This window comes from Triticum aestivum, chromosome 7A, assembly GCF_018294505.1.
Source record: "Triticum aestivum cultivar Chinese Spring chromosome 7A, IWGSC CS RefSeq v2.1, whole genome shotgun sequence".
In the NCBI taxonomy this organism is placed as follows: Eukaryota; Viridiplantae; Streptophyta; class Magnoliopsida; order Poales; family Poaceae; genus Triticum; species Triticum aestivum.
In genome coordinates this window covers 35,570,604-35,579,007 of record NC_057812.1, presented here as the reverse complement: position 1 = coordinate 35,579,007, position 8,404 = coordinate 35,570,604, and positions in this window count along the sequence as shown.

Sequence of the window (8,404 nt, the reverse complement as noted above, 5' to 3'; positions counted from 1 at the left end):
TCCTTCGATACAGGCACTACAAGCACGATCTTTAGCAAAACTAACATTCGTTAGTCCACGGACATGGTCCCTCTTGAGGAGACTTTGCAAAGATCTCATATTGACATGGGCTAAACGGCGATGCCAAAGCCATCCCACATCAACTTTAACCATTAGGCATGTCGCGGTCTTAGTGGGTTGCTCCGAAAAGTTAATCACATATAGACCGTTCTCGACATGCCCAACAAAGGCTACTTTAAGAGTCTTGCTCCACAAGAGGGCCACGGTATCGATAGCAAAGAAAGTGGCAAAGCCCATGATTGCAAGTTGACGAACGAAAAGTAAATTGTATGCAAGGGACTCAACAAGCATGACCTTCTCGATCGTGAGATCATGAGAGATGACCACCTTGCCAAGTCCCAATACCTTAGAAGATGAGGCATCACCCCACTCGACATTGGTGGGCATAGATGGAACCTTGTGCATGTCCACCACCAAGTCCTTGCTTCCGGTCATATGATTTGTAGCTCCGCTATCAAGCAACCATGATCCACCACCGGAAGTAAACACCTACAAGAGATCAATGCTTGGTTTTAGGTACCCATTTTGTAATGGGTCCTTTGATGTTAGTAACAAGGGTCTTAGGAACCCAAATAGACCATTCAATGTATTCATGAAGAGAACCAACAAATTTGACATAAACATGCCCATCACTAGCACGGCATAACACATAAGAAGGATTAAAATCGCCGGCTTTGTTGGGAGGGGTGACATTGCCCTTCTTGACATTATTCTTCTTCTTCTCCTCGGGGTCACTCTCTCCCTCCCTCACAAAGGTTTGCATGAGAGGAGGAGGCCGTTTGGTCTTGTCATTCTTCTTCTTGTTCTTGGAGTCGGGGACGTACCCAACCCCTTCCTTGGCCACACCTCCCTTTTGGTTGGTCAAGAGATCGTTGAGGTTCTTCTTGCCTAGTATGCAAGTCGCAAGACCTCTCTCAAGTTGCTCCTTCAACTTAGTATTTTCCTCAACAAGATGTATATGCTCACAACACGAGTTAGTAGCATTTGCATTATCAATTAAAACCATATGAGGAAAAGTTGCTTTCTACTTAGTTAGCTTCACTTGGAGTTGATCATGAGACTCCTTGAGACTAGCGTGAATACCCTTCAAGGCCTTGTGGGCCTTGTCAAGTATATCAAACTCCTCTTTGAGGCTAGCAAGATCAACCCCGAGTTTGACCTTCTCAGAATTTAGCACACGAGAAACAACGAGGGCATGATCATACTCTTTGTCTAACTTAGCATGATCTACGTTGTGTGACTCCTCAAGAGCCAAACGAAGACCACACTCTTCCTCAAGAGAATTGGAAAGGTCCGAAATCTCATCGACATAGTCACGACTATGTCCTTCCATCTTAGAGATGGTGTCTTCGTGAGCCTCGATCATGTCATTGGCCTCACCAAGTTGTTCCAAGAGAGCAATAAAGTGCTTCTTTGATTTTCCCTTGAGTTTGCCCATAAAGGCCTCAAACTCGTTAGCCTCCACATTAGCTCCCTCAAATTCATTAATGCTATCCGTTGGGGAAGGATGATTAATGATGGTAGTTTTGATGTTGGAGGTTACCTTGTTGGTGGCTTTAGCCATGAGGCACTTGGTGGTGATGCTCTCGTTGGGTGAGTCGAAGAGAGACACCCGTGACGTTGTTGCAATGGCAACAGAGGCCATGGCAACCGACTCATCATCTTCATCATCGTCATTGTCCTCATTGTACTCTTCTTGCACAACCAAGGCCTTGGGATGAGTCTTCTTGGTGAAGTTGTTCTTGTTGGGGAACGACTTGGCCTTGTCCTTTCGGATGAGTTTGCCACCATTGTCTTCCCTCTTCTCATACGGGCATTCCGCAACAAAATGACTCACATTGCCGCAATTGTAGCAAGTCCTTACACGTTGCTTGCCCCTTGTACCACTCGAGATGTTTTTGCTAAAGTTTGGCCTTGAGTTTTTCTTGCTCCAAAATTGCCTTGAAGCAAGTGCCATGTGTTCATGATATGCATACTTCGTATCTTCGGGGTTGCTCTCCTCTTCTTCCTCTTCTTCGTCTTCCACTATGAGCTTGGCCTTCAATGCAAGGTTAGGCTTCTTTGCCCATTGAGAACGGAGCACCGCATTGTCGGCGGTCTTGTCCAAAATGTTCATGGCCACAAACTCATCCAACACTTCGCTTGAGGTCAAAGTGTGGAAGTCCGGTCTTTGACGAATGACAGAGGACATGGCCTTGTGATAGGGCATCATTGCCTTGAGGAATTTGCGCTTGATCCAATTGTCATCCATGTCCTTGCTCCCGTGATCTCGTAGTGAGACCGCGAGTTTGGTTACTCTCCGATAGAGCTCACGAGGTTCTTCATCTTCCTTCATTGCAAACTCATCGGCCTCATCTTGTACCACTTCATAGTTGGAGCGTTGGATGCTTGCGCTTCCCCGGTAGAGAGACACGACACAATGCCATGCATCTTTGGCCAAGGCGAAAGGACGAAGATGAGGTAGGTCTTCGGGTGGAATAGCATCTTGAATGATGAAGAGAGCATTTTCATTGAATTGATTGTCCGCGGCTTCTCGAGGAGTGAAGTTGCTTGGATCATGTGGATAGAAACCTTCTTCAATGATTCTCCAAAGGTTAGTGTTCACATGATTTAAATGACGTTTAAAACGGTAAACCCAAGAATCAAAATCCTCATTTTTCACAATCTTAGGGGGAGGACCGGCATGATTCAAATGAGTGGAAGGAACTGGTCCACCATAAACAAGTGGTGGTTCCACATGGGAAAAGATGCCGGTGCCATTCTTGCCACTAGAAGAAGGAGCCTTTTCACTACTAGCTTCCCCCTTGTCGGGGATAGCATCCGTCACCTTGTTGGCGGGATCACCCACTTTCAACGGTGCGGTGGATAGTTTAAGCCCCTCAAGAAATTTAGTGAACATGCTTTCGACTTCGGTCGTCATGGAGGTTTTCAATGTCTCCAAGGCCACATTAAACTCCTCACAAGAGACCGAAGTTCCCCCATCTCCCGTAGACGAGATCGGATTCACACCGGAGTGTTCTTCCACACCGTCTACAGTATCAACCATACTCTTTGGACGGTAAAGTCCTTAATAAAGAGACGAGGCTCTGATACCAATTGAAGGGATCGATATGGTTGACTAGAGGGGGGTGAATAGGCAACTAACAATTTTTAGTTTTTCTTTAACAAGTTAAACTTTGCATCAAAATAGGTTGTCTAGAAATGCAACTAGGTGAGCAACCTATATGATGCAACGAGGAAAGGTACACAAGCAAGCAAGAGATATGAAACAAGTAAGCTTGCTTAAATAAAGGCACGAGATAACCAAGAGTGGAGACGGTGGAGACGAGGATGTGTTGCCGAAGTTCCTTCCCTTTGAGAGGAAGTACGTCTCCGTTGGAGCGGTGTGGAGGCACAATGCTCCCCAAGAAGCCACTAGGGCCACCGTATTCTCCTCACGCCCTCACACAATGCGAGATGCCGTGATTCCACTATTGGTGCCCTTGAAGGCGGCTACCGAACCTTTACAAACAAGGTTGGGGCTCTCTCCACAACTTAATTGGAGGCTCCCAACAAAACCACGAAGTTCACCACAATGGAATATGGCTCCGAGGTGACCTCAACCGTCTAGGGTGCTCAAACACCCAAGAGTAACAAAATCCACACAAGAAAGTATGGGGGAACCAAATATCCTTTGGTGGAAGTGTAGATCTAGGTCTCCTCCTTCAATCCCTAGCAAATCAACAAGTTTGAGTGGCTAGCGAGAGAGATCGGGCAAGAGAGCTTGAAGGGCATCAATGGTGGAGTGAGAGAGGTCAAAGGTAGGAGAGGTAGGTGGGAGAAGCTCCCTTATATAGTCACCCTCAATTTCCAACCGTTACTGCGAATTTAGCACTGCAGCGGTACAACCGGGACTCACGGTGTATCTGCAGAACCCTACCAAGCGGTACAACCGGACCAAGGGGGCGGTAGTACCGGCTAAGAAAAATAACCGGACTAACCGCCTGGCCACCGCACAACCACCGCATCAAAACAGGAGCTTGACCGGTACTTGGGCGGTGCCTGGCCGGAACAACCGTATGGCCTTGAGCTCTTGGGTGGCTAAGTCCTGAGCGGAAGAACCGCTCGGACCACCGGTGGTACCGGTCATCGTGGAACGACCGGACCAACCGGGCCACTACCGCCCAAGAACCGCATCAAACCAGAAGCGAGAGCGGTACTTGACCGGTGCATGGACGGAACCACCGTCCCAGCTGTTGCAGAGCATGGTGGCGGAACCACCGCCCGGAGGCAGCGGTATAACCGCTCAAGCACAGCTGGTGAGCGACAAGACCCAGCGGTACAACCGCTCCAGAGAGCGGTACAACCGCTGGGCAGAAACAGTGAGCAGAAAAGAAAAAAGGGGAAGAGGCAAGGAAAACTCTCTCTCTCACACACACCTGAGGAAGGAAAAGAGAGGGTGAGAAAAGTGTACGTGAACTGATTCCCCCAGAGCTTCCTAATGAGGATTCCCTCTTGATAGAACGGGTACTCTACGACCAAAGAAAATAAAACCGTAGAGGACACGTCTTTGATCTTTTCCTTCTAGAGGTAATAGCAATCCGATGTAAACCTAAGCATCGAGAACCTGAAACATATAGCACACATTTAGACCACAAAAGGTTGTCATCATCGTCCAAAACATAAAGTAGGGAAATGCCCTTTCAACTGTTTTTCGTGTGATCATATTGTATTGGATGAAATAACTGTTCGACTCAGAGTGTATCCAACCAACCGAATTCGAAGATCACGGCATTTATAAATCATAATCATATATAAAGGTGGAATAAATCTTTGTTGTGGTTTTGAAGAAAGAAATAACAAAACATATAATTATCTGTGGATATTCGTAATCGAATACAAATTGGCTTTGAATTTAGTTTGCCAGGTCCCAGGGCAAATGTGAATGTTAATTCTCCCAAGTTTTGAGCGAAGCGTCTAAACACCCACTATAATTTGTGGGCTGCCCGAAGTAAGTGTTTGCGAGATGGAAATTACTGTCTACCCCTGACACTTGACATCCTTATCGACCGGATTTACACTGTTGTCGATAGGGGTAGACTAGTAACTTCAATCAGACATGACACGACGGCCTCTGAGCCCATTCAGACACGGTGGACGCCAAACGTGGGCGGCAAAACACATTTGATTCAAGCTCGTCCGAAAGACATGTGTCTCTTCCTCCATTTCCCCATTCATACACGGTGGGCGGCAAAACAAACTCTCCTCATCCGAAATCGATGTAGGCTAATATTTTAAATAGGGGCAGATGTGTAACTTCCAGCAGACGTGACACAACCTCCCTACCTGTCAGCCCCATTCATACACCATGGGCGCCAACCGTGAGCGGCAAAACACCCTCTCCTCGCCCGAAATAGTTACCAGCAAATATTTGGGAGATGCGAGATTACCGTCCTGTCCCCAACCGACGCGATGCCCGAAATTTTAAACGGGGGATAAGTTCGTAACTTTCCCCCATTTCAGAGAAGCGCGTCCCAAAGTTTGAGATCCCCCCACCCCTCCATTTCCCCATTCATACACCGTTGGCGGCATGACAACCTCCACACTGCAGCCAGCCTCCTCCGTCCGCCACCCCATCCTCCACCTTGCCGGAGCCGCTACCCCTACCCCGTCGTCCACTGCAAGAGATGGACGTCTCTCATCCACGGCACTGGACCCGGATGCTTTCATCGCCTCCTCTCGCTTCATCGGCGTTGTCGTCCACCTTGCCGTTGCCGCTCCTACGACCGCCTCATCCACGGCAACAGGATATATCCCCCGTCCCGGCCGTCTATCGTCTAAAGTCTTCTTCCCCGCCGCCGACAACCATCACACCCGCAGCACCCTCAACGTATCAGCATGGGCCTACACGGCGTCGCAAGAGGGGTGGTACTCTTCCATATGTGCTTAAGTTATTGATCTCACCCGAAAAATATATCGTAATTTGTTTACTGTACTTTTCTTGTCCGTACCAAATCGTAGTGGCTAGTTGAAAGCAAACATTAGTTGCGAAGTAGCATTGTCCGGTTTGCACCTTCAGATCCGCCATGGCATGGGCACTATACTCGTAAAGCTTATGGTTTCCCCCCTTTATATTCACTACCATCATCGTATGTGCTTCGTGTCATGCTAGCACTGCTCCTCAAGACCTCAACCCAAAGCTTACATGTTGAAATACGAATCTGATATGATGCTCATATCACTAAAACAGAGAACGTTTAATTGGTCACCTAATGTTCCTATATTCATTTCAAAAAGCATGTGCGCCACCCACTGGTCCAGCTAGTTCCACTTTCCTGATTTTTCTCGTGATGCTTAGGATTTTCCCCTTTTATCTACTCTACTATGATCTGGGTAGGTTCTTTCTGTCGTACTACCATTACTCCACCCTTCAAGCTAAACAACACAACACTCAAAATTCAAAAGCTTAGTTGTTCAAGTATGATTGTGATATGATACTGATATTAGTTAACCAACACATTTAATTGGTTAGCTAAAGGTCCCACTTGAGTTTCCAAATGTATGTCGCGACATATAGAGAGACAGCATAATTGCATTTCTTTGTCACTTTTTGACCGTACTTTCTTGTCCAAACCAAATCTTAGTTGTTATTTCAAAGCAAACATCGGTTGCTAACTACCCTTTGCGCGGTTTGCAGCTTCAGATCTTCCATCCCACTGCCACGATCAACACTGTACTCATCATGCTTATGTTTTCCCCATTTTATGATGACCACAATCAGCCTGCGTGGTTCGTGTCGTAATAGCACTGCTCCACCCATCGAGCTAAACAAGCTTAGTTGTACAAATTCATATCTGATATTAGTAAAACTAAGAGATGTTTAATTGGTTAGCTAAATGTTCCTACTTTAATTTCAAAATGCATGTGAGCCACATATGTAGAGACCAGAAAAAATAGTATTTCTCTGTGCGCTCTGGTTCATCATGGGTGGCCAACCGACATTGTATTGAAAGACTTGTAATTGTAATATCTTCAATCTGCTTGCTCTTCTGCTCTTCTTTAAGATGATACTCTTCTCTTGCGGTCGACTGGGCAGGTTGAGTTGTTGTCCCTTAGTATATTTTGAATCTGTCAGGTCAGGTCGACTTGTTCTTCTTTACTATATGTTGAAGCTATCATCTGCGAAGTGTCATCACTTCTGGAGCTCTCATATTTTGAGTAGTAGCCACATTATATTAATGCACACAAAAAATTACAACATGCATGGCATCTTTTAAAAGAATTGCAGAGATAGCACAAAGGGGTTTACAGGGAGGCAGTATTGGATTAGAATCATTTCTGCATTACAAAGAGAATCTCACTTGTTTTTATGTTTTCATTCATGTCAGATATTGAACATTATCAAAATGAATATGAGAATGGGCGCACGAGAGGAATATTGCGGAACGATCCACTGGCTAACAAACTTGGCATGGTGGAGGATGGCCTATCTTATTCACCCATCAAGGTGCTTGCTCTAACTTTGCAAAGTTGTATTGGTCGCACATATTTTGCATCTGACCTCTTGCATTACTTCTACTTTGTTACACCATCTGCTTAGTTTAAGCATCATATATGAGTATATGCCATACCTATCCATTTTCTGTACCTATTCCATGTGTCGTCACACTATGTTTTTCCAGTCAAATGTTGTTCTTTTGTAATAGATGTCCAAAAGGAAGAGGGTGAGTGCAGATCGTCAAGGAGTACAAACTAGGTATTTGGAAAAGGTAGTGATACCTGTTAAATCAGATAGATCAGTAGCCACAGAAAACACAGGCCCAACTGTACCACACTTTATCCCTACTCTAGTGGCCAAACCCCTATTAGAACTGCTGGGAGCCCAACGTCAGGTACTGTCTATGATATCAATTCAAAATTTGAACTCCTAAATTTCTGCTTGTGCCTTACCTTCTCTCTTGTATGAAAACTAATTTCAGATGAATCTCCTTGCTCAAAGGATCATACGATCTCAAAACAATAATGGGCTCTACATTGCTCTTGTCAGTACCTCTCTCCCTTTTTCCTTGTAATGCTGTACTTAATTAATTGCTATTTGATTATGTATCATCAGTCTGCACCTGAGCTTCATTATCCTCTGTTTCTTCCAATATTATTTGATCTATATTTACTCTTTGCAAAATGTAGAATAATGGCAACGCTTATAAAGAATTTTCTTTGGGGAATTTATTGAATTATCCTTCCATCAACATGGAGAAGGGCTTTGTCCACCCCGTGTTAACATGTAATGCAAGTTCATCCTTCTTAAGCCTTCAAACTTTGTTCTAGTATAGATTTGGATAGGCATCATTTCCTCCACTGCTAT